Source organism: Heptranchias perlo, chromosome 1, assembly GCF_035084215.1.
Source record: "Heptranchias perlo isolate sHepPer1 chromosome 1, sHepPer1.hap1, whole genome shotgun sequence".
Taxonomy (NCBI): Eukaryota; Metazoa; Chordata; class Chondrichthyes; order Hexanchiformes; family Hexanchidae; genus Heptranchias; species Heptranchias perlo.
Genome location: NC_090325.1, coordinates 189,804,784 through 189,830,889, shown reverse-complemented (window position 1 = coordinate 189,830,889; position 26,106 = coordinate 189,804,784). Strand labels below are relative to the sequence as shown.

The 26,106-nt window shown below is 43.3% G+C and overlaps 1 protein-coding gene and 1 long non-coding RNA gene across 2 annotated transcripts in view; one reads left to right on the top strand and one right to left on the bottom strand.

Annotated features, from left to right (window-relative positions):
• ccser1 (coiled-coil serine-rich protein 1) overlaps positions 1–26,106 on the bottom strand; it is a 1,034,597-nt gene that overhangs the window by 461,603 nt on the left and 546,888 nt on the right. The gene's annotated exons all lie outside the window — the stretch shown is intronic.
• LOC137330121 (uncharacterized) overlaps positions 8,730–26,106 on the top strand; it is a 71,813-nt gene continuing 54,436 nt past the window's right edge. The window contains exon 1 of the long non-coding RNA XR_010965008.1: positions 8,730–8,822. This is a non-coding gene — a long non-coding RNA (uncharacterized lncRNA). The remainder of the gene's footprint in view (positions 8,823–26,106) is intronic.

The window sequence follows — 26,106 nt, the reverse complement described above, 5'->3', positions numbered from 1 at the left end:
TCTGCCATGAACTGCTCCACATTTTCATTTCTTTGAAGATATGAATGGCACAGCAAAGCTCAAAACTTTGACTCTTTAAAAAGAACCCTCTCTTACATATTAATTACGTGATAATACATGCAGGTAGAATTGATGGTTGCTTCTCCCTTGCATCCTGGGACTGTTTTAGCAGCAGTTAAAATGACATTAAACCATAATTATTTGTCTTGTCTAATGCTGGGGAAAAGCAGGTGCAAAATTGATAAACCTACTGACAGTTGCCCAGGAGAAAAAAATATCTAGCATCCCAGCATCTGCAATACAGCTATGTAACAAGAGTACTGGAGAAAGGCTGTTAGTAAACTGCCATTCAAACCGTGGGAGTCATTATCTGGCCAGCCATGCACATTGGGAAATTGCAGACATGCTACCCATGATTTCTCTATCTGCACAGCCAATGTGTGATGCTGACAATGCAAACATAGAAGGTTGGACCTCATGTCTAAAGACAGAAACAGAGTTAACGTTTCAGGGTGATGACCTTTCATCAGAACTGGAAGATGTTAAGAGATGAACAACTTTTAAGCAAATACACAGCCAGGAAAAGAGGGCAGGAAACAAGCTCAAGAGGGAGGTCTGTGTCACTTGCTTAAAAGTTGTTCATCTTTAATGTCTTCCAATTCTGATGAAAGGTCATCAACCTGAAACATTAACTCTGTTTCTCTCTCCACAAATGCTGCCTGACCTGCTGAGCGTTTCCAGCATTTTCTGTTTTTATTTCAGATTTTCAGCCCTTTAGGCCATTTAGCCCTCGAGCCTGTTCTGCCATTCAATGAGATCATGGCTGATCTGTGACCTAATTCCATAAACCGCCTTAGTCCCATACCCCTTAATACCTTTGGTTAACAAAAATCTATCAATCTCAGATTTAAAATTATCAATTGAGCTAGCATCAACTGCCGTTTACAGAAGAGAGTTCCAAACTTCTACCACCCTTTGCATGTAGAAGTCTTTCCTAAGTTCACTCCTGATAGTCCTGGCTCTAATTTTTAGGTTACATCCCCTGTCCTCGACTCCCCAACCAGCGGAAATAGTTTTTCTCTCGCTACCCTACCAGTTCCCCTTAATATCTTGAAAACTTCGATCAAATCACCCCTTCATTTTCTAAATTCCAGGGAATACAACCCAAATTTGTGTAATCTTTCCTTGTAACTTAACCCTTGGAATCCAGGTATTATTAAAGTAAATCTACACTGCACTCCCTCCAAAGCCAATATATCCTTCCTAAGGTGCAGTGCCCAGAAATGAACACAGTACTCCAGGTGTGGTCTAACCAGCATCCGCAGTATTGTGCTTCTGATTGAGCCAGTGTAAATTGGCACTTGGAAGGGTATGACATGCAACAGAATGCCAGTGAAAGCTGTGTGTATCGGCTTTCTAACTCCCAAGTTAGATTTCTGTGTCATTCCAGTTGCATTTTGAAATCATTGGATATGAGCTGTGAGGCCAATGGTGAAGGATTTCATCCAACAAGTAAAGTCGGAAGAGAAAAGAAAGAAGGAAAGATTTGCATTTATATAGCACCTTTCACAATCTCAGGATGTCCCGAAATACTTTACAACCAATGAAGTACTTTTGAAGTGTAGTCGCTGTTGTAATGTAGGAAACACGGCAGCCAATTTGCACACAGCAAGACCGATCAAAAAGCAATGAAATAAATGACCAGATCATCTGTTTTTGGTGGTGTTGGTTGAGGAATAAATATTGGCCAGGATACCGGGGAGAACTCACCTGCTCTTCTTCGAATAGGATCATGGAATCTTTTACTTCCACCCGAGGTGGCAGACGGGGCCCCAATTTAACATCTCATCCAAAAGACGGCACCCTCCGACAGTGCAGCATCCCCTCAGTACTGCACTGGAATATCAGCCTAGATTTTATGCTCAACCAACAACCTTCAGACACAGAGGCGAGAGTGCTACCAACTGAGCCATGACTAGGTTGTGTAGATGCAGTGCATGACTGATTATTGCTGTGCAGGGTTCTCATTCTGGGACCATTCAGAAATAGTCTCATTCTAAATGGTTATACCATGCAGCCCACTGTCACTCCACAAGCTATAGCCACAGTATGGGACATGTTGTACATGGTACAGACCTACAGATGAAAGAGAAGATGCTGAGAAAACAATGCTGATCACAATTAACATAAACCGGGTTGTCAAAATCCGACTGCATGTCTTTGCATTTACAGAATGCCTACATTTGTTCCCATTCTGGACGTGTTCAGTTCGGTCCATTTAAACAAGAAGCTGCAGGAAGCAGTCAATGTCCTTCTGTGCATGAGTAGTGCCAAGTTTTTTTTTTAACCTTGTGCCACTGCGGCCCATATGGACAGAAAGGTTTTGTTCCTCTGCTCATGCACAGCACAAAGGTGAGAGATGAAAGCATTCCATCCGTGCCTACAGCCTCAAGCACAAAGACTTTTTTTCCCACTTCAAAGAACATTTTTACACTTTCAGTTTTGGTTTAGTAACTGGCATTTTATCCCTGTATACTTTACGTGTGCATGGGTGTGTAGTGTGTGTCCAAATACACAGAACAGCTCTCTGCTGATCCTGAGGAGCAGTGGTAATGATATGAGGATAGGAACGAGTCTCATCTCCCATAGTCTAATAACAATAACCCGTCATTGCTTTCTGGCTGACGATATGTATGACTAACCATGGACGGTCAGTAGAAATGGATGGACCTGTGTGGGCTTTGGTTCCGTGAACATTCAAATTTTATGACTTCATAAGTAGGGCTGTGCATTTTTGCACTGAGTACAATTCTTCAAAGAGTCCTAGAAGCTGCGTGAAGTCGGAGGGATGTGATGCATTGCATGGAAGTCTCCTAAGTCCACGTAGAACAGGTCAATGGAATACACTGGGTCTCCACTACTTTGTAGACCTTCAGACACTCTGAGAAAATGAACTCAGTGAACAAACGGACAGCTCTATTTGGTGAGGTGCACATGCAAGGCCAAGGTGCACACTCCTTTCTATTTTATTTCTCTCACCCTTTTGGGAAAGGGTCTGAAGTGGGGAACTTAAACTCTCCCTGCTCGGCAGGAAAGGAGCAAGGTAGCAGTTCAAATGGAGCACCTCCACTTCCTTCTCCATTCCTGCCGATTCCCCACTTTAACACCGCTGGTTTTGGTGGCGGACGAGACCCCCGACAGAGTCCAGCAGGAACTTCATTGATAAATGCGAATTGGGGTTCCACAACATACATGGGACCCCAAGGGCATTTTTACACATTGCGGGCACCCCGCCAGGTAAAGCTGCCATGAAGCCAGCGATGCCTTCCGAGTTAAGTTAAAAAAAAAACTTTCCTCGTTGTGGCCAGGTGAAGCACGGCTGCTCCTCTGGGCCTCACAAGGAAAGTTTAAGGCCTCTGCTGCCGCAGGCTCCCTCGCTCCCCAGCCACGAGATCCTCGCAACAACTTTCTCTTGGTGCTGGTGCGTGACCTCCAGGCTGTCTGATCTTCACCCCTCCCCCCCCACCCCACCCACCGACCGAACACCAGAAACTGGCAAGCAGCTGACTGGGAGCCATTCAAGTGAGACCCAGCAGTTCAAATGTGCTGGGCCTCCGACAAAGATACCAGGGCGGGATTGCCCTCTGTGCCTGCCTGCTTCCTGCCAGGAGTTAAATTTGGCCCTTGAGACTGGGCACTCACTGTTCAGGAAATCAATAGGCTCTAGCTGCTTCCACAGGTAATGGGTTAAGAGTTTCAATGCACCAAAACAACGTCTCACCGACTGGTTCTGACTTTATGAAGAACAAGTGAAGTCCATAATGGTCTTTTCAGGGGACTACTTTTGCTCTCACAATGATCACTCAAATGTCAGTGTGGCATTAACCAGGAACAAATTGCTAGCTCAGTGAAGCTACTCTCTGAAACATTGCATGTACATCAGTCATTAACTGTTTCAAAAGTGAAGTGACTGGATGAATGACCAAACTAGAGTTGTGTGATATCAAAGCTGACTGCCATCTAGGTAAGTGGAAGAAAGATAACCCATAAATTATAGCTTGTGTGTCGATGGGGAGTGTCAGCTTGAGATGATTCAGACAGACTGAACTGTGCAACTTTATTCAAGGCAAATATTTCAACGACACAATTCAATATCTTATGAAAGAACACAGCAGTGCTCAGAAAAAGGGAAAAGCATTGATAATTCTGCTCAAGCCATGAAAATTGATGTACATAAACACTGGTGTTTCCATAATAAAATGGAATGATTATTCTTATTAATAACTTTTGCATTTCTTGGGAAAGCAGAATTAAAACAATGAAACACTCAATACAATGAGCTCAACAACGTCAAATAAATCTGGACAACCTTGCCCACAAAATCGGATTGTATGGCATGCACGATGTAAGGGCTTGCCAAAAGCAGACGAACTTTCGACATGGCCACTCATGGGCTGAATATTAATTCCAAGTAACATGCGTCAGATGCAAACATAATGGGACAGATTTTCTACTGGAGGCAAATGGTTTTAAACAAGCACTTATATTAGACTGCATATAGTGACACCACTATTCCCGCCTAGAATGGAGATGATTGGGTAATTCCCCATCAATCACGCCTGGAGCCCGCATTGCTGTAAGTGATGTGGATTGATTTACGCACATAATTTGTATTATGTAACTATCCTCCACTCACTGCATTTTGCTGGTGAAATAATCCTGCTTTTATCGGGAGACTTTGCTGTAGTTTCGGTCATAAGTTCTGTTTGCCGGAGTTCGTAAAGAGTCTTTTTAAATAGACTCTGTTTGCTGTTTGTTGAGTAAATAGACTTTGTTTGCTGTAAAATAGACTGCTTGCTGTGAGTCCTGCTGTAAGTCCCGCCCTGCCGCCAACTCATTGGCTGATACAGTGGTGTCAATAGCCACTTAGCTTTTATTATCCCTGCACCTCCAAAAAATAGCCCCTCAGGGGATCGAGGTGGCTTGTTAGTTGGAGTTGGGGTACAGGTTCTTCAAAGAGCTGAGCCATCCTGGGCTCATTCCATGATGGTACAGGGCTTATTCATGATTGGATAGTCCAGGAGAGGACAGGTAGTCACAGGGACTGTCACTCAGCGAATCATCTGCTGGCTATCAGCATTCTTCATTATTTTAAATACCTCAATCAAGTCTCCCTGAAACCGATGCTTTTTTCAAGTAAAAAGACCCAGCTCTTCAAACCTATTGCGATAAAAGTGGGCTTTTAAACAAAGTGTCTGACCTGGCAGTTGGTGGCACTGGGTGCCTGAATTGGAATGTTTTCCATTCCCCACCACAATCATCTTTCACCTTGACGGCAAAACAGAAAGTTTTTATTTAAAAAAACCACTCGCTTTTTAATCAGGTTGGAACAAATTCTGTGCATTCATTTCATTTCAGTTGCTGGCTAACATGTTACCCTTTCAGTCTATTAAATAGCAAAGCACAACGCACGCCAGAGGTTACAACCAGGGTGGGTGGGCTGGGCAGTTGTTGGTCTGGCCTTGTGAGGTGTTTTGAGAATGTGCCCGTCACGAACAAATAGTTTGTATGTTGTGTGAAAGGTGTGAGGTGCGGGGAAAGTGAAGGTTGCAATCGTGGTGAGAGTAGGAGTGTGTGAGTGTGAGAAGGAGGTGGAGTGAAGTGTGGTGCGGTGATTGGAGGAGGTGTGAAGGGAAGTGTTGTGAGTAGTGTGGCTGCAGGTAGTGTCAGTAGCATCTTCTAACTAATGCTGCATTTATACTACAGAGCTTGGCGGTCCAGTCCTTCCCAAGAGGAGACAGCTGATGTATGAGCACCACTTTCTGTGCGGCTAATGCATTTACATTCCTGCAGGAGTTGGCGTCTGACTCATGCATCTAAAACACGCGTGACGAGCCAGCTGATAACTGGCGTGAGCTCCTTTGAAAACGCCATCAAACCTTTCCCAGACTAAGATAATCGATCCTGGAAGGGATTGACTACACTCTGACTTGAGGAAAAACAGCTCCTCTCGGAGCCAAAGACTTGTACAGCCAGGTTTTATCTTCAGCCTGGAAGGGTCAGGCATAGCGGCTGTGGGTGGTTCCAACTTACAAGGGCGGACTGCAGTAGCACCCTTGCTGGTGGCAGTAGCCCCCTTGCTGGCGGCAGTAGCCCTCCCTGACCGTGCAACTGACCCCATCCCCACTACTTGGGATGAGTTCCGTGACCGGGCAGATAGGGGTCGGGCTCCACCGCTCTGCCACTGGCAGAGTAGCCCCCACAGAATTTCCGGGCCTGCGTGTAGGGAGCTGTTATGACTCTGTCTTCAGTGGGATATTAACAAATTCAAGACCATGTACTTACCTTGAGAAAGTTGGATGGTAAAGTTCTGTGTGGTCATTTTAACAGTGTTCATTTTAAACAATTGTGCAAAGTATATTAGTTACATCATGGAGATTAATTATTAGATTCGGGGACAGAGAAGCACATTTTGACATGCACAAGAGGCTTTAGACAGTTTCTGATGTTAAATGGGATGGTAGTAAGATTTTAAAACACTGATGACCTTCCAGATGGATCCAACTGACTGTCTCTCTATAAATAAAATGTCTTGATGAGCAAGGAGATGGATTGGTGACTGCATCAGATTAAACGGCCAACATATCCCGATATGTCTGCAATTGCAATCGCGTGGGAGATTGCTTAATTGAAACTGGTATGAATATTAACATGAACTTCCACAGCGCTAATGCTGGCTCATTCTCTGCTGGCACAGGTTGTTACAGGTCCTTCCTTATCTTTACTCAGGGCCTGGAATCATTCCTCATTGATTTCTAGTTAGATGCTCCTCTAAATGACTTACTACAAAGAACAAACACACTTTGGATGGCAGTTACTGCAAAGCTTCCTCACCTTGCAATCAAGGCACAACTTGAGGACACCAAACATTTACTCTATAATGGATCGCAGTGTTTTATCCCTGTGTTCAAATGGCACCTCTGGGCTGTAAATGGGGTCATGAACCAAGGCTTCATGCCGTAGCCAGGAGATCCCAGAAGCCAACTTTCCAGTGAGTTATCATGTTCAAACAAACCAGGTACATCCAACTAGCTCGAGTCATGTGCTGACCTGAGGTATTGCAAATTGACCATGAGAATCTTCTTCAACATATTGCAGACCAGTTCTATATTGAGGGAATGGAAGCCCTTATGATTGAGGTATATCTGCTACTGGTTTGACTGGCAGCACACGCATGTACAGTTCTGTACATCATATCTTCAGATGCGGATGGCCATATTTTATGGAGAACAGCAATTGCATTATTCCTTACCGCTTCAATGGTTTTGCTGCGCTTTTGCAGAAACAAACGGACCTTCCAGAACAGTCAGCTACTCAACAAAGCTAGGTATAGTATCTTTTCCAGTCCAATGGATCTCATTTCCTGATGATTGGAATTCCAGTAGCCAAATGGTTGCTGTTACTCTCACAGCTACAGGCAGAGCATTGGAGTCACTGATGATCCCTTTAAATCAGTTTCCGTCTTTGTAATACCTCTACCATGGCTTCTTTGGAAAGTCTGATCTCCCATATACCCTGCTCTTCTGGTAGGACAAGGTTCAAGGCTTAAAGAACCTTCTCCTAGCATAATGCCTCCTCCTATAGGAACTTCCCAAAACCTCCCCGTTATTTTGTTCCTTATCTCAGAGGGTGACAGTTGCTGTGATTGACATGATAAACATGCTGTCAGTCCAACACAACCACTGTTTATTTTTTTCTGGTCTGAGGTGTTATTTATAATGTCGGTGGAGTACATCCCAAAATGATTCAAAATTTGAAGTGTGACTAACTGTGGAGACAATGTTTCCACTTGTGAGGGAGTCCAAAACTAGGGGCCGTAAATATAAGATAGTCACCAATTAATTCAATGGGGAATTCAGGAGAAACTTCATTACCCAGAGAGTGGTGAGAATGTGGAATTCGCTACCACAAGGAGTAGTTGAGGTAAATAGCATAGATGCACTGAAGGGGAAGCTGGAAAAGTACATGAGGGAGAAAGGAATATAAGGATCTGCTAATAGGGTTCGCTAAAGTAGGGTGGGAGGGGGCTTGTGTGGAGCATGAATTACCAGCATGGACCAGTTGGGTCGAATGGCGTGTTTCTGTGCTGTAGATTCCATGTAATTCTATGTAAAGTTAATTGGATTCAATCTCCCCTCCCCTTCAATAATTGGCTAAATTGTTGTTTTTAGTTTATCTGTGTAAAATATTTACCAGCCTGTTCAAACTATAATGGAAGTAGTAAACTAACATGAATACTAAAGTAATATTAATGCCCAGACTGCTATTTTCCACATGGCAATAACTCAGCGTAAAAGCAACTGACAGCCAGGATATCACCACCTAGATTGTTAATGATACGTGAGAGGAGCTTGCTGTTGTGGTCTCTTTTTACAAGTTCTTTTATATCTTCATACAGCTAAACAGGTTACATGTTCTACAAGTGAATTTATCTCAAAAAAGGGTCACAGATTGAAATCGGTAACGTGTGAGTTATAGATGCTGTTTGCAGCACACGGGAGTTACAGGCATCAGTGAACCCAGCATTTTAACGTGATTTATTATGGAACACAGATGCACTGAGCATTCCAAATAATTAGATAATTATTACACCCATCGCAATCATTTACCTTGTTTTCAGTATTACAACAATTTGCATTTATGTAACACCTTTAGTGTCGAAGAACATCCCAAGGCTTCATATAGAGGTGTAATCAGACAAAAATGGATGCTGAGCCAAAGAAGAAGTCATTCAGAGGGGCGGCTAAAAGCTTGATTAAAAGGTGGGTTTTAAGGAGGGTCTTAAAGGAGGAGATAGAGGGGCATTAGGGAGGGTATTGCAGAGCAGGGGGTCTAGACGGCTGAAGGCAGGAGTGCCAATAGTGGAGCAAAGGCGGGGGGGGAATGTTTCTTAAGATTACTTCTTAATACTGCCTGGTTTCTGAATAGTCTAATAGCTAATCCCATAAATAACCATCTTCCCATTACAATCTGAAAGCTGGACCATTTTCTATACTTTATCCCGCATCGTGAGGGCTAACAATTACACTACTGTCAGCCGAGGCTCAGTGGTCGCACTCTCGCCTCGTAGACAGAAGGTTGTGGGTTCAAGTCCCACTACAGACAATTGAGCACAAAAATCTAGGCCGACACTCAAGTACAGTACTGAGGGAGCACTGCACTGTGGGACGAGCCATCTTTTGGATGAGATGTTGAACCGAGGCCCTGTCTGTCCTCTCGGGTGGATGTAAAGGTCCCATGGCACTATTTCGAAGAAAAGCTGGGGAGTTCTCCCTGGTGTCCTGGCCAATATTTATCCTTCAACTAACATCACTCAAACAGATTATCTGGTCATTATCACATTGCTATTTGTGGAACCTTGCTGTACGCAAATTTGGCTGCCGCATTTCCTACATCACAACAGTGACTGCACTTCAAAAGTACTTCATTGACTGTAAAGCACTCTGGGACATCTTGAGGTCATGAAAGGCACTATGCTATATGCTGACTGGATTGTCCAAATTCCAAAATCTGTGGTCTAAATTCTCTTTAAAATGGTGGTTATTATCACTAACAACTTTACAAAAAGTGGAATGAAACAAAAACGTGACAAGTTCTAAAAGTATAATAGAAATATAACACAAGTGCAACTTCAGTGTCCTTAATGGGTTCATTACCCTTACTAAGTATTACTCATTTAATTTGTTTCTCTGGCCATTCGACCAAATTCCTGATATAAGGCTGTTAATACCACCCATCTCCACTCTAGTACAAACTTCTTATAAAAGAATAATTCATAACATCTCCAGCCTGCCAGCTTGTAGGACCTGTTGCTTTTTCCAGCCTTGTGTGTCAAAACCAACACTTTCAAATGTTCTCTTTGCATATCAAATCAGACACGATCGAATGCAGCTTTCCGATTAACACAGGAGATTACTGCATCAAAACAAACAATATTAAAATATGATTAAACGGAGAAGACAGATGTCACCACACACAAAAGGAAGAGACAATTCGGTTCGTTGAGATGCAAAAAAAAAACCAATTTGCATTCATGAGTCAAACGGCTTTATTAATCGGATCAATGTCTTCACAATAGGATGCACCTACTATTTATGCCATGGAGAACATCTGCAACTTAAATCAACAAACCAATCTGTTCTAAATTAAAGATGCCATTTGAATGTCAAAGTCATAAGCCCCGAAATTCCAGGCACCCCACTGGCACAAGTACGTCGGAACAGATCTCCCATTCACCCTAGCGCAAAGCCAGAGACACAGACCAAAAATCCTTTGGAAGGGGCCACTTGAAGGTGCATCGTGCCTGCAAGGGTGATTCAGCTGCACCACTCCACCCCAATCAATCTGCCGGAAGCAGCCTGCAGATGCCCCACCTGAGGTGCCCCACCCAAGTCCTCCTGGGCCGAAGAAGATGTTGTCCAGAAAATTCTTCAGCTTCCAGCAGAGCTATTGTCCCGGCGATCGATTGCCATTGTCTAGTAGAAGATTGATGCCTCTTTAAAGGCCTCAGCAGGACTTATGCCAGCTCTTAGCTGGCATGCATTCCGCTAAGGCCCAAGGAAGACACGATGGACGGAAGCATGGAAACTGCCCCAAATACGATGTGGGAGGAGAATGGACAGAATTTCCACCCTCCCCCACCCACCCAGTATTTAAAGACAGGGCAGTATCATGGAGTAACCAACCAGCTTTTGCACCAAAATCCTGCCCATTCCAAGCAGAAATCAGACTTTCTGTTCTCTCAAAGGATTTCAGGGCCAAAACAAACAAACATACAGACTCTGTCAACGTCTCGACATCATCAGTGATGGGTGGTCTGACCATGTTTAACTAAAAAGCTGGCTAGTGGGTTTACCCCCAATACACTGACAAATAGGCTGTATTTTATCAAGTCAACTATTTGATTTAGTGTCAGATCCTCACTGTGATGATACTGTCCATCAATTTGATAAAATGTCTTACTCTGCCGCACTATCTGAATGTAAAGTTGCAAACACCACTCACTATTAGCAAAATGTGATTAAAGAACCATAGATGTTTACAGCATGGAAGGAGGCCATTCTGCCCATCACATCTGTGTCAGCTCTTTGCTGGAGCAATCCAAAACTAATCCCACTGCCCTGCTGACTCCCTATAGCCCTGTATTTTTTTCTGCTTCAAAAGTTGATCTACTCTTCCTTTAAAGGATGCGGGGGGCGTAGAAATGCTGGAAATTGACACAGAATAGACAGCCCGCTTGGAATGGGCGCCTGGAGACATTGAGGCTCGCTGCAAATTAGGCCTTAGGCCTCATCTCCATAAAACTGGTCATCTGAAGATGCCAATCGAGTGATACCGCACATCAGTCGGGGTCCTGGAGAATTCAGCCAGCTTTAACTCGTGCTCCTTCTGGCTCCACAAAAAGGCAAGTAAGAGAAACATTAACTTACCTTTTCGTCAGCCGCCTCCGGTGGTCCATTTAAGGACCGCTGGTTAGGCCGTTGTAGACCAGGAAAAACTGCTCGTGCAGTGCATGCTCCGCCCAGTTTATCACGAATGTGTGAGTGAGGTCCTAAAAGACTCGTTCGGACCCCGAATCACATTTAACACGGGCCCAACGTCTGTTTCGGGGGTGCTGTGGACACATGGAGGTCGCCAGCTTCCAATATGGCAGCTGCACTCTGCCGGGCCAATTGATCCCCTCAGCTCTAATTTTTCACTCAAAAAAACGGGTACAACGGGGACCAATTTCTCTCCCGCAATGTTTTCTGATTCAACTATTCCCCGTGACAAAGACTTTGATGGTTTCACGCCACTCTGCGTCAAAACATTTCTCCAAACCAAAATGTTGGCCGGCCACCTCACATCCAAGGTAAAAATGAGCCTTCTGCTGTAGCTCTCCAGTTTATTCTAAACTCGGAGACTGAATTGGGAAGGAGGAGCTGGGCAGTGTAAGGGCTGATGTTACATTAATTATGTTTGAAGTTCCATTCAACATCAAAACCACAGGCACTAATAGAAGGTAAAAGTCAGGCAAAATTTACCCAGTTATTGACATTTCGCAAAACTGCTGGAGTAGTTACTGAAATAGACATTGCTCATTACATTTACTTTACTAAATTGTTTTAATATTTGTGAATTCATTCATGCTTCAATTCTCACATCATTGTAAATGAATGTTTTTAATTATTCCAGCCTCTGGTCTGTTTGACTTTCCACCAATCTGACAGCAATAACCTGGCACAACATTACATTTAATCCAGTAAGCAGATTCCTGCAATTGAGATCACTGTTAGTCCCTGGGTCAAGCAACACTGCACAGGGCAGAAATATTGATCGATGTCTATGAATCATAGAAGACAAGGTCTGTTTACGAGAATTGCTGTAAATCTGTTCAGAGGAAAATTGACTGAAAAAATTAAATTGCCTCATCTGGAAAATGTTACAGGTAATCACTGTAGCAATTCATCAGTTAAAAATATATTAATTAGGCTACATTTATGGCAAATTTTAAATATCTATAATATATTATGTCTGAATCCACTTCCGATCAACTATTTCATAGAATTACATAGAATTTACAGCACAGAAACAGGCCATTCAGCCTAACTGGTTCATGCTGGCATTTATGCTCCACACCAGCTTCATCTAACCCTATCTGCATGTCCTTCTATTCCTTTCTTCCTCATGTACTTATCTAGCTTCCCCTTAAATGCATCTATGCTATTCACCTCAACTACTCCATGAGGGAGCGAGTTCCACATTCTCATCACTCTCTGGGTAAAGACGTTTCTCCTGAATTCTTTATTGAATTTATTTAATGCCCCCCTAGTTTTGGACTCCCCCCCCTCAAGTGGAAACATCTTCTCTATGTCTAACCTATCAAACCCCTTCATAATCTTCGAGACCTCTATTAGATCACCCCTCAGCCTTCTCTTTTCTAGAGAAAAGAACCCCAGCCTGTTCAATCTTTCTTGATAGATATATCTTCTCAGTTCTGGTATCATCCTTTATAAATCTTTTTTGCACCTTCTCCAATGCCTATTTCTGTTATAAACTTCGAGATTCCCTGCAGTGCCACCACTGGCAGGAGGGTATAATTTTAGGGTGACAAGTTTACATAGGCGGTTGCTACTATAGATATGGAGTTAGGAATTTATAAGGAAAATATGAAAATAAGGACAAATTGTATGGCTTTAAGATGAGGTCTGAATTACAGCTGTGTACCCTAGTCCAATTGCCCTCTTCAATGTCACTTCCATGACAACTACACTTGCTCTTGTCTCCCCATGTGTAATACCACAGAAATCCTTGATTTTTCCAATTTAGTTCATTGTTTTTTGGCATTCGCCTGCAGATTATGGGGTGGGTGGCTTTAAGCCCTGACAAAGCAATATGAACAACTTAAACACGCTGAATATAAATAGTTTAAATACAAGAAAATAACTTTAAAAGCATAATTTTTTAATACTGTATTTTCCCCAGTACCAGTTATGCATTGGAGTTCTGCATCTCTGTGGTGTGATTTTATTTGCCATGTTCTGTTTCAATCTAGAACCCGAGTCGAGGTCTATGACTAGTACCTGGATAGGGCATCTCTCTAAGCAGCATCTTGGGGATTTTATCGATTACATGCAATAAAGTGTTGTGAATTGTATGTCACATCACGGTGATATTAATTTCCTTTAGCATTTCTGATAAAGACATCAAGGATGGGCAAAAGTGACAGATGATGTTAGTTGTCATTCTGCTCAGTATTCATGCAGTAAAAAAAAGGCATCACTATGACCATGTAGGAATAATGTGGCCTACATAGCAACAGTCATTGCACTTCAAAGACAAACCATTGATTGCAAGGCGTTTTGGGATAGCCTGAGGATGTGATAAGCTCTTTCTTTTGTTCTTCTTGCTTTCTTCACCCTTGAACACCTGATTTTATGCAAGTAAAACTCCTGTCAGGAGCTCCAATCGCCTATTGCGAAATCACAGGCACGCTGTCCACTGTTCAAATAGAGGGATGGAAAATCGAAAGCATCATTCCCACAATGTGCAGCCAAGGGGGAAGGGGGAGTGTTTTCCCACCAAAGTGCACATATGTAAACTCAGTCCACATTCGTTTAGGAAAAGTCTCCTTATTCATATCTGTGAACATAGGAACAAGGCAAAGGTATTCAGCCCCTTGAGCCTGTTCTATTAGATCATGGCTGATCTGTACCTCAATTCCATTTTCCGCCTTTGCTCCATGTTCCTTGATATCCTTACTTCACAAAAATCTATCTATCTCAGTCTTGAAAATGTCAATTGACCTAGCATTTTGGGAGAGAGTGTTCCACATTTCCACTACCCTTTGTGTGAAAAAAGTGTTTCCTGATTTCACTTCTGAATGACCTAGCTCTAATTTTAAGATTGTGCCCCCTTGTTCTGGATTCCCCCACCAGAGGAAATAGTTTCTCTGAAGTCCAATCATCATCACTTTATTTTAAGTGTGCAGTTTAACAGTGCAAAGTCACACTGTGGCGACAGAAGAATGCTTGATAATTAATTAACTATTCACTTAAAGAGCACAGTCCTCACAAAAGAATGTTTACCCAACCTTTTTAAACTGTGTTTACAAACATAAAATGTAATTCGTTATGAGATATTTGAATGATATGAGTGCAACAAAATTATGCACATTTTCGGGATCTTGGCTCCACAACCACCCAAACGAAAGTCATTTTGTGACGACAACAGAGTAGATTTTACAAATTAATGCTCCAGGGACAGAGCTGCACACAATAGGAACACTTATCAGGAATTCAGACACAAAGGCAACGTGCAGAATTTTGCATTCACTGATCGACTTTTAACACAGTATGTGGGGCATGCTAATTTGTGAAGTCAATCCCATGCTGCTTTTAACCGGTTAATTTAACATTGGGTAATTAAAGACGCCAGGCCAAGTGACTATTCACTGGTTTGAGACTTCCGAGAACGCCTATGTGACAACAACAACTTGCATTTATATAGCGTCTTTAACGTAGTAAAATGTCTCAAGGCGCTTCACAGGAGCGTCATCAAACAAAATTTGACACTGAGCCACAGAAGGAGATATTAGGACAGGTGCTTGGTCAAAGAGGTAGGTTTTAAGGAGCATCTTAAAGGAGGTAGAGAGGGGGGAGTCATTTACCTCTCTCTCCTCCTGTACGAGTGGTTATGGGAAGGAATTCTCAAGAGGCCAGAATTAGAGGAGCGCAGAGATCTCGGAAGGTTGTAGGGAAGTTACAGAGATAGGGAGGAGCGAGGCCACGGAGGGGTTTGAAAAGAAGGATGAAAATTTTAAAATCGAGGCGTTGCCAGACCAGGAGCCAATGTAGGTCAGCAAGCACAGGGGTGATGGGTGAACAGGGCTTGGTGCGAGTTAGGATACAGGCAGCAATATTGAGAAGACTAAAGTAATTGTCACTGCAGTCTATAGTATACCTCCCAGCTCCAAAACTGTGAGGCTCCATTGACAGCGCGAGGTCTCGCCATGGCTGAGCGTAACGTGATATTTCTGCCATGGTAAGGGCACACCAGAGTTGCTCTGTGCCACAATTCACAATTAAGTGGGACAAAGGATGGCTGGCACAGCCAGACAGCCCCAACCTTCTTACGAAGGAAGAATTGTGTTATTGAGTTCTTATGCCAACATTTAAGTTGCTGGACAAGCTCTGTCCCCAGTAGTCCCCACGCACAGAAATAGTAAGAGGGGGAGGGGCGGAGCAGAAAATGACACTTTGTGAAATTCAAAGAGACGCAGTCACATAAGTGGCCACATTCGGAGAGGAGGGGGAAGGGAGGGAAGGTTGCTATAACCTTTAGAGTTGCTCAAAAGGTATTTCAGCACAATGGCAGCTTTGGTAGTAGAAGTGGCAGACTAATATGATGTGAAAAGAAACCCAATATGAAGGCATGATGGAGATTCTGAGGGAAAGTGACAGAGCAGCACATTTCATGGTTGGTGAAATAGATTTTATGCTGCATGAGGTTGGCGTGGGAATAACAACAACTTGCATTTATATAGCGCCTTTAATGTGGTCAAATGTCCCAAGGTGCTTCACGGGAGCATTCAGACAAAATATGACAATGAGCTACATAAGGAGATATTAGGACAGATGACCAAAAGCTTGGTTGAAGATGTAGGTTTTAAGGAGCTTCTTAAAGGACATGGACAGCTGAAGTCACAGCCGCCAATGGCGGGGCGAAGGAGATTGGGATATGCACAAGAGGCCAGATTTGGCGAAACACAGAGTTCTCAGAGTGTTGTAGGGCTGGAGGAGGTGATAGAGCTAGGGAGGCGAGAGGGATGTGAAAACAAGGATGAGAATTTTAAATTTGAGGCATTGCTAGACCGGGAGCCTATGTAGGTCAGCGAACACAGGGGTGATGGGTGAACGGGTCTTAGTGAGAGTTAAGATATGGGCAGCAGAGTTTTGGATGAGCTCAAGTTTGCGGAGGGTGGAAGATGGGAGGCCGGCCAGGAGAGGATTGAAATAGTCGAGTCTGGACGTAACAAAAGCAGATGGGCTGAGGCAGGAGTGGAGATGGGCGATATTATAGAGTTGGAAGTAGGAGGTTTTAGTGATGGAGAGATATGGGGTTGGAAGGGAAGGGCTGTTCTCTTTTATGCAATAAGCCTAAGGCTTAAAAGTTAAAGTGACCTTCACAACACTGATAATGCTGTGCTTTTTGGCAGCAGTTCAAATGACAGCATTCAGCAGATCTCTGTCTCCTCCTCCATGCTGAAACAGAACATATTCACACAGGTTTCCTCAGACAAATCTAGCTAAGTGTGTGCTTCTAACTATCTGTGTTTGCAGTGGAAGGATTGAGTCCTCAGGTAGTGCAACCCCACACTGTCCCTTCTCTTCCCTCCAAAAACAAAAAAATGGTGGAATTCCCATAGGGAAACCCATTCTCCACACTTTAAGGACTAAACAATATATGGCGGTGTCAGAATCTGTAGTAGAATGCCGTCTCAACAATTAAGTGGGCAAAATAACAGTTAAACAAATGCACAAAACCATCATTCAAAACCTGTTCTTTGTTTTCCTCATTCTTTTTCCACATTTAATTGTTGCCCAGCAATCCTGGACACCCATTGCATATGTCCACATGGTAGCCTGGGAAATAGCATGGCCATCTGTACGATGTTATCTGTCCCACATTTGAAGATTATAATGAAGTTCCACCTCCGCACTTTCCTGCACCCGTTGAATTTGCCCATCATTGGAGGCAGAGCTCAAGCACCTGTTCTTACAATCTTGATTCTGCCCAGTTGTTATCGAACCTAAAATCCTGGTTAAAATGTTCCACATGAAAAACACAATTGTAATTGGGATAAAAGAATTTTTCAAAGTAAGGTACTTCCTGACATCCGAACACCTTCTAAAACGACGGAAAAAGTAACTGCTACGGACCTTTGGACTTATTTCTCTCATCCCTGCGACGTGGGATATGATTCCACAGGCTACGGGAGCCCTCCCGTACCTCACTTATTCTTCCTGTCAGGGTCCAAACAGTGGGCGCCTGCTGGCTATTTAACTGCCCATGCGTCACAGCCAAACCTGCTCCTTTCCTTGTGGAGGTCACTGTCTAACGATCGGAGTGGAAGAGCTGACGAATATTCCCTCTCCCCACTGAATCACTGGGAGAAGCCATGAATTAAAGAAAAAAACATGCAGTTTGTTCACCTTCACTTCTAACTCCTTCAAAATCTAACTTCGATCTGGTTACTATAGTAACAGAATGTGCATTTCCATCACTGGGTTTTGACAGCACCACAATACAAGTGTTATATTTAGGTCATTAAGAGAAGTAAAATGAGTTGCAGGTGCCATTTTCATATGTCTTCATTAACATTAACAATTGCAGATATTATTTTTGAGAGGACACATTGTTCGCAGTGACATATTTTTGCCATATTGAGTTGTCAGCCAATTGTTTCCCAGCCTCTATGAATTGAAGTAGAATTAAAGCAAGTTAGTTCCAGCAAGTTCCAAGTAATAAAAGGTGTCAAGACTGAGCAGGAAAACAGAATTTTCATGACAGATGAGGATTAATTAAGACATTTTCTACATCAACAGGGACAAATCTAAATTGCAGATGTAAAACAAATTTATTCGCAAGAGGTCTGAATGATGCCATTTGGGAAATATAAATACAATTTCAAAACATTTAGTCATTATCTTTCGGTATTGCAATGCTTCAAAGAAAATTAGAATTTGGTAATGTGATTATAGATATTTGAATTTGTTTCTGTTTTTTTTTCCATTTGCATATGGATACTGACTCAAAGTCATAGTTGATGAAACTGTCAGATTTTTAATCACCAGCCTTGGTGAAGAGGTACAACAGAGTTCAGCCTGGCTCAGTAGCTGCACAAATACAGCAGCAATCTCACAACCTCACTGCTATCACACCACCCGCGCCCCCCAACCCACTACATCATTTGAAATATCATATAACTGATCAACTATAATGAGGGTGGGTCATATGCAAAAATGCAGTGCATTGAATCACCAACATCTTATTCCAAAGAATCATGAGATGTAGTTTCATAAAAGTACAAGAGTGGGATCAGAAGAAACATATTTAACATCAAACCTGTTCCTTCCACAAACTATGTCTATCGCAGGGTCCTGTGCAACCCTTTCAAGGTGCATTAACGCTCCACAAGGTTAGCATTTAGTGCAAAGTCAAAACCACTTTGCGCCAACACTAAACTTGGGGGAATGGAAATCGGGTGGCCAAGGCCCACGAACTCACTCCCAAGTGAACCACAGAAAAGATACAGCACAGAAGGGGGCCATTCAGCCCATTGTGTCCGCGCCGGCTCGAAGAACAACAAGGTGCCCATTCTAATCCCACCTTCCAGCACCCAGTCTGCAGCTTACAGCACTTTAGGTGCAGGTCCAGATACTTTTTAAAAGAGTTGAGAGTTCCTGCCTCTACCACCAATTCGGGCAGCGAATTCCATACACCCACCACCCTCTGGGTAAAAAAGTTTTTCCTCATGTCCCCTCTAATCCTTCCGTCAATCAGCTTAAATCTATGTCCTCTAGTTCTTGAACTCTCCGCTAGGGGAAACAGGTACTTCCTGTCTACTCTATCTAGTCCCCAAATAATTTTGTACACCTCAATCAAGTCTCCCCTCAGCCTCTTCTGCTCCAAGAAAAACAACCACAGCCTATCCAATCTCTCCTTGTAGTTGCAATTTTCAAGCCCTGGCAACATTCTTGTAAATCTTCACTGCGCTCTCTCCAGAGCAATTACGTCCTTCCTGTCATGTGCTGACCAGAACTGCACACGATATTCCAGCTGTGGCCTTACCAGCGTTTTATACAGTTTCGTCATTACATCCCTTCTTTTGTATTCTATACCTCGGCTAATAACGGAGAGCATTCTGTATGCCTTCTTCACAACCTTATCTACCTATGAAGTGAAGTGAGAAAACCTTGCTTAAGGAGTCTCCCTTAGCTCAGTTCCAGTCTCAGCTCGAGCTCTGATGCCCAATACAGGCTACATCTGCACTGTAACTATAGGGTTGCTGTGAAGCCAGACTGCCTCACAATGCCGCTATAGATGAATACACCATTGATCTCTTAAGGGAAAGTCCTGTATATGTAAGATACAAATATCCAGTACACTCAGTTCCTGATTTCATAGTACAAGGTGAAGGTCAGGTGTTTCTTCACAATGAGGTGGAAATGGAGGGAATATAGAAACAGGAGTAGGCCATTCAGCCCCTCGAAGCTGTTCCACCATTCAGTTAGATCATGGCTGATCTCTATCTTAACTCCATCTACCTGCCTTGGTTCCCTAACCCTTTATACCTTGCCTAACAAAAATCTATCAATCTCAGATTCAAAATTTTCAATTGACCTCCAGTCTCAACAACTTTTTGGGGGAGAATTTTCCAGATTTCCCCTACCCTTTGTGTGAAGAAGTGCTTTCTGACATCACCCCTGAATGGCCTAGCTCTAATTTTAAGATTTTGCCCCCTTGTTCTGGTCTCCCCCACCAGAGGAAATAGTTTCTCTCTGTCTACCCTATCAAATCCTTTAATCATCTTAAACATCCCCATTAGATCACCCCTTAATCTTCTATATTCAAGGGAATACAAGCCTAGTCCATACAACCTGTCCTTATAATTTAACCTTTTTAGCTCCAGCATCATTCTGGTGAATCTGCGCTGCATCCCCTCCAAGGCCAGTGGATCCTTCCTGAGGTGCGTTGCCCAGAACTGAATGCAGTATCCAGATAGGGTCTAACCAGAGCTCTGCACAGCTGGAACATAACTTCCACCCCTTTGTACTCATTTGCTTGAGGGAGCATCAGGCTCGAGTCACCCTTATCTACTTGCTGTCGGCCTGTTTCAATGCACCATTAGAAGAGGCTTGGAAACAGGGAGCCTAACAGGCATCTTAGGTATGAATGGCTCGTGGCTGGAGGAGACTCAAAGGCAGAGGGGCGAGCAGAAAACTGTTGGAGAATAGTGCGCTGCTCAATTTGAAATGCAGGTTCAACTTTTCACTGAGTCATCTTGTTGGAGCACTTTTGGGGTAAGTTTCTGCAAGAGCCTTGACTGAAAGCTCACTTTCACATGCTGGCCACTATAGCAATGTTGCATTGCAGTAGAAATTCCTGTCTGCGAATTTCCCTGAAAACGTAGACAGGAGTAAAAAGTTGGTGCAAGATCATCAGTGTTCAGCACTGTTGTCACGTTTCCTATTCTTCCAAAATAGTAGCAGAAAGGACAAGTAAATTCAGCAAGGCCACACTTTCAGCACAGAGGCCTCACTCAACCGGAGCACGGGGCGCTGAGATCAGCCTGCCCGGTTGACGGTGCTCCCAAATTTTTCCGTGATAGATTTCAACCGCTGGGAAATCCGGAGTGCTTACGAGCTGAGTGCACCCACTGGACTTGCCGGCCGACATTCCGATCCAGAAATCCTAAATCTTCTGGATCTTTTTGTTGTTGTTATTGAAACTGAAGAATTTAAAAGCGCATTTGCGGGCAGCCAGTGACATTACCGGCATCAATGTCTCATGCGAAGTCTTCTGGATTTGAGTGACCGCTGCTATCAATGTGTTACACACTCCTCAGTTTATACAGTCCAAAAAATATGCAGGGCATTTTAATCACAATGACACTGCCCTTTTATCATTATTACAATTGTTGTGGTCATGCTGTTAATGCTTCAATAATACTCCCTTATTGGGTGCAGAAAGCAATATAATTTGGAGGGGAAAAAAAGTGAAACAAACATTGGGCGTGGGTGGCTAGAAACTTGCCAAGCCTGGCAGGAGACAAGGTTTGATTTGTTCAAATAATGTTATTCTCTTGAAACAGGTTTTAAATATGTCTCCAAAATCGATTAGCTCATTTCCTGGAGTTTATTGAGGCAAATGAAAATCAAAGATCGGATCAATCTATTACTATCATACATGCTAGTTTCCTTACTGACAGCAATAGGTAGATGAATCCAAACGACTCTCGGTGCAGGAAGTACCTGTGAGACTCACACGTGGTCGGACTGTCGGATGTCAGAATCACGTCCATCAAATCATGCACTTTTTGAAATTACTCTTGTAAATTATAATTAACGCTGAAGAACAGACATATTTTTGCTTGGAGATAGACCTCGGCGCCAGCTATAGCACAGTACATTAAAAAATCAAAAAATCTGTCATTCCTTTCTCATTCATTAATGCAACTGACATTTGCAGGTCAGTTTCTTGTTAGTGCCATTATGTGAATTTGCTGATATCATATGTGTCAGCTTGGCTCAGTTGGTAGCCTCTGGGTCTGAAAGTTATAGGTCTGTGCCCCATGGCAAGGTTTCTGCTCATAATCTAGGCTCCCTTTACCATATTGTTGGAGGTATTCCTCCTTGCACAAGATGCTAAACTGCCATCTAATTTACCTGTTCCAGTGGTTCAGGTGAATGCTAAAGCTCCCACGGTACAATCCAAAGAAGAGTGGAGAGTTCCCCCAGTCGACATTCATCCTTCAGTCAACACCATCAAAAACAGACAGATTCACTAATCATCTCAGTGCTGTTTGTGGGGTATTTGTAAAAGCAAAGATTTGCATTTATATAGCGCCTTTCTCGACTTCAGGACATCCCAAAGTGCTTTACAGCCAATTGAGTACTTTTGAAGAGCAGTCACTGTTGTAATGTAGGAAACGCAGCAGCCAATTTGCAGACAGCAAGGTCCCACAAACAGCAATGTGATATTGACCAGATAATCTGTTTTTATTAATGATGTTGGTTGAGGGATAAATATAGGCCAGCACGCCGAGGAGAACTCCCCCTGCTCTTCTTCAAAATAGTGCTGCGGGATCTTTTACATCCGCCTGAGAGGGCAGACGGGCGCGGTTTAATGTCACATCTGAAAGATGGCACTGCAGACAGTGTAGCACTCCCTCAGTACTGCACTGGAGTGTCAGCCTGGATTTTGTGTTCAAGTCTCTGGAGTGGGACTATGAACCCACAGCCTTCTAACTCAGAGGTGAGAGTACTACCAACTGAGCCACAGCGAACACTAATATTTTTACACTGCCACATTTGCCTATGTAACGCTACACTTCAAAAGTGGCTGTTAGTGTGAAATGCTTGAACATATTTTGATGCATTAAGGTTGATAAATTCATAAACAGTAGAGATGAGAAGATCATGTAGGTTCAAATCAGTCACCAATTATTTGATCTGTTTACACATTAAGAATATTACATGCAATATGCTCTGTGTGATTTGTACTGCAGTTCAAGATGTGACTTGTGACATGGCAGAAATGCACTCTACCCGGGGAACCTGCAAGCATTCTGACTCTGTATTAGTAATCTGAATTAGAAGCACTCCTTGTAGCTGGCACTTACCCAAATCATCAACTAAACGAGCCACCTCTTAAAAAGAATACCTTAATTTATGTTATAGGAGGCAGAATTGCTATTTCTACAACCAACAATCCATTCATTAAAAATACATCAATTTTTAAAAATCCATTGCACTCCTGGTATCCTGCCAGAAAAGACAATTTTCAATGCAGGTGGTTTGAGCAGACAGCAACCAAGGAGGGTAATTTAAATCTAACTCGCTGGGCGGAAAACCCATGGGACCGGGTAGAAATCAGGTTTTACACCCCGCCCAATGTTGCTCTCCACTAACTTCAATGGAGAGTAAAATTAGACAGGGTATAAAACCAGCATTGCACCCGATCCTGTCAGTTTGCTGGCGGGCGGGTTAGGTTAAAATTGGCCTCCTGGAGCCTGCCCTCAGACCGAGTCCAATTGAGGACAGGTCACAGTACGAGGGCAGATCGGCTCACCGTCACACCGGTTACTCAAAAGTGATTCAGAGGGAGGCGGGACGAGTTACATTACATTGCGAAAGTACAATGTTATAATTAATAATAAGGGGGTATGCAAAATCAGACAACAAGAAGACCAGCTGCCACAGTAGGCTAGCAAAGTGTCCTTTCAGCGCTGAGACATGGATTTGAACCCGCTGCAGGCAGACTGGATTGAAGGTGTCCTCTTCCTCGAGGCTACAAGAGTCCCCTGAGAAATAATTTTAAGAGATGCAACACAGTTCTACGCGAGTGAAGGTCTACTGTACACAACGGCCTATAATTCATAACTAAATTGACAATCACTCCCAGAAGTGCCTTAAGCATATCTAATCTGGGAAATGAAAAATGTCATTGTGGTGCCCCAAAAAACATCACAATCCCCCCAGCACCGACATCTCTCATCTTGACGAGCACCGAAATGATCATTTTTGTCAAAAGAAAAAATTGAAGTGGAAAGTACAAAGAGGTATCATTTTTTTTCCTCGTCAACTTCGTGTTATCGTTCCTGTCAAAGCAACAGCTGATTTCACGAGAGAGAAAGCAGGCACTGAACGGAGTTGAAAAATGAAATGTGAAAAATGAATTAGGATCCCAGGCTTTTAACAATGAAAAAAAAAATCGTATTTTGGCAAGTGCTCATGGAAAGCTTTATGGACTTTACAGCATCATACAGCACGGAAGGAGGCGGCCATTCGGCCCGTCGTACCTTTTCCAGCTCTTTGAAAGAACGGCCCGATTTTTTCCCACTCCCCCTGTTCTTTCTACATAGTCCTGCAAGTTTCTCTTTTTCTAGTAAATTTTCGAATTTAGTTTTAAAAAAAAAGTAAAAGACTTGAAAAGTAAAATGGAATAAACTATCCCAGAGTGTTTGGGTGATGTCAGTGACGAGGCAAACTGCACACTTATTGTTCCCTTTAGTATGCTCCAGAGCCACGTGTCAAACAAGGTTCAAATCATCCCAATCCAGCTCGAATTGTTAGACTCCATGACTGTCCCTTTCGCTTTTAGAAGCAATGCGGGTGAAATTTGTCTCTGCTGGTACTGCAAAATGGGCACAAGCCTTTTTCTTTCCTTTTGACTTCAGTCAAAAAGAAAAGTCGGGCCCACTGTAAGTCAGGTTGCCGATGAGGTATCGTTCGTTTTGCGCTGTCCCCCAAAGACGGATTTGACCTCCAATCTATCTCTGGGCATCTCTACAGAGGCTTCCCTTCCCTCACAGGATCGTTTTAAAAAAGATAAGATCTTCCTTTCTTCTCTCACCCCTGCGCCAAACACGTGTACGGCCGCTCAAAACTCACACAAACAAAATACTCGTTCTGAGCGGTTTCTGACGAGCCCTTCCAGAAAGTCAGCTCTTTGGAGGGCCTTTGTTCCATCTCTCATCCTCTGCAGGTCTTACGGTACGGTGAAGGAGAAGAACAAACTCTGATGCAGGTTTTTTCCTCCTGCATCAAACAGAAGAAAGCCTGTCAGCACAGGTGGCTCATCAGGTGAAGTAAGTGAGGCATTGTCTCGCCTAGAACTTTGTGTGCATGCTCACGAGCTAGGATTTGATGCCGCTGTCGGCAGCAGCTCGAGCTCTGGGCGAGCAGAGCGCGGCCTCTGTTGTAATATTACGCTCCATCCAACTGCAGGAATTTGAAACAATGACCACTGATCTCGTCACTCTACCTCAGAAAACCCCGAGCAGCAAAATTTTACACAAAACAGCCTGCTGAGGCTCCAGTTACTTTTTTTTCTGCAAAGTTTTAGTTGCTTTCTTTTAAAAAAAAAAGTCCAATCCTGGATGTAAAAAGGTTTAAAAGAAAACAACTGCTGAACAATGCAGTTAGAAAAGAAAAACTAATAAGCAGCTTATAAGGTTGGTGGTAGGATTCCACAGAAAAGGCCCGTTGCCATGGTAACTCGCTGGCTTGGTTGGCCCCGTATAGCTGTCAAGAAAGTTCACCAGCCGCCAGTGACTGTCAATTTGAAATCACTCTTAAACCGTGCACAACAGCTGTATCTTTCGTCTCAATATTTTGTCTCCTCTCTGTTAAAGGGCTTTCGAGTTGGCTCAGCTGGAGCGACTGACTTGCTCAAAAACTCCACTGTGCTGCCACGTTGGTAGGCCAAACTCCATGAAGTAAATTTTGCACGGAGCCTCGCTTGACATGGGGCACAGATCGGAGAATTTGGCACAAAGATCAGCACATCCGACGTGTGGCGCTCCAGATTCCAAACACTAAAGAATCAAGCGCCAGGAATTGGGGGGAGACCACACTAACCTCTGCACCCAGTTCTCCCGCCCGTTCTTCCGTCAAGCGAAGTTCCAAACCGGGAGCAGAGCCTCACTAAATTTACCCTTATTTAGAATCTGTGTTTTTTTTTAACCTCGACGCTTGCTGAAACTGATTGTTACAAAATTACAGAAGAAATTTTCGGTACCAGGTGTGACAGCACAATTTTATCACTGATCCGGTCATCTCCTTGCTCCAGTTATAAGCTCAGAAAATTGTCTTGCAAAGCAACCTTGACGACACTGCCCCATTAACTCATTTAATCTGTGGAAACACTGCCAGGTGTTCTTGGGCACCCAGTAACAATCCCATTGAGGTGTTCCAAAGTGATCGCTCACCATTGTTCGACAGCTGCTCCACGATGCTTACCTCAGAGAAAAGGCTACTGTACGTGGGTTAAACAGTGCAT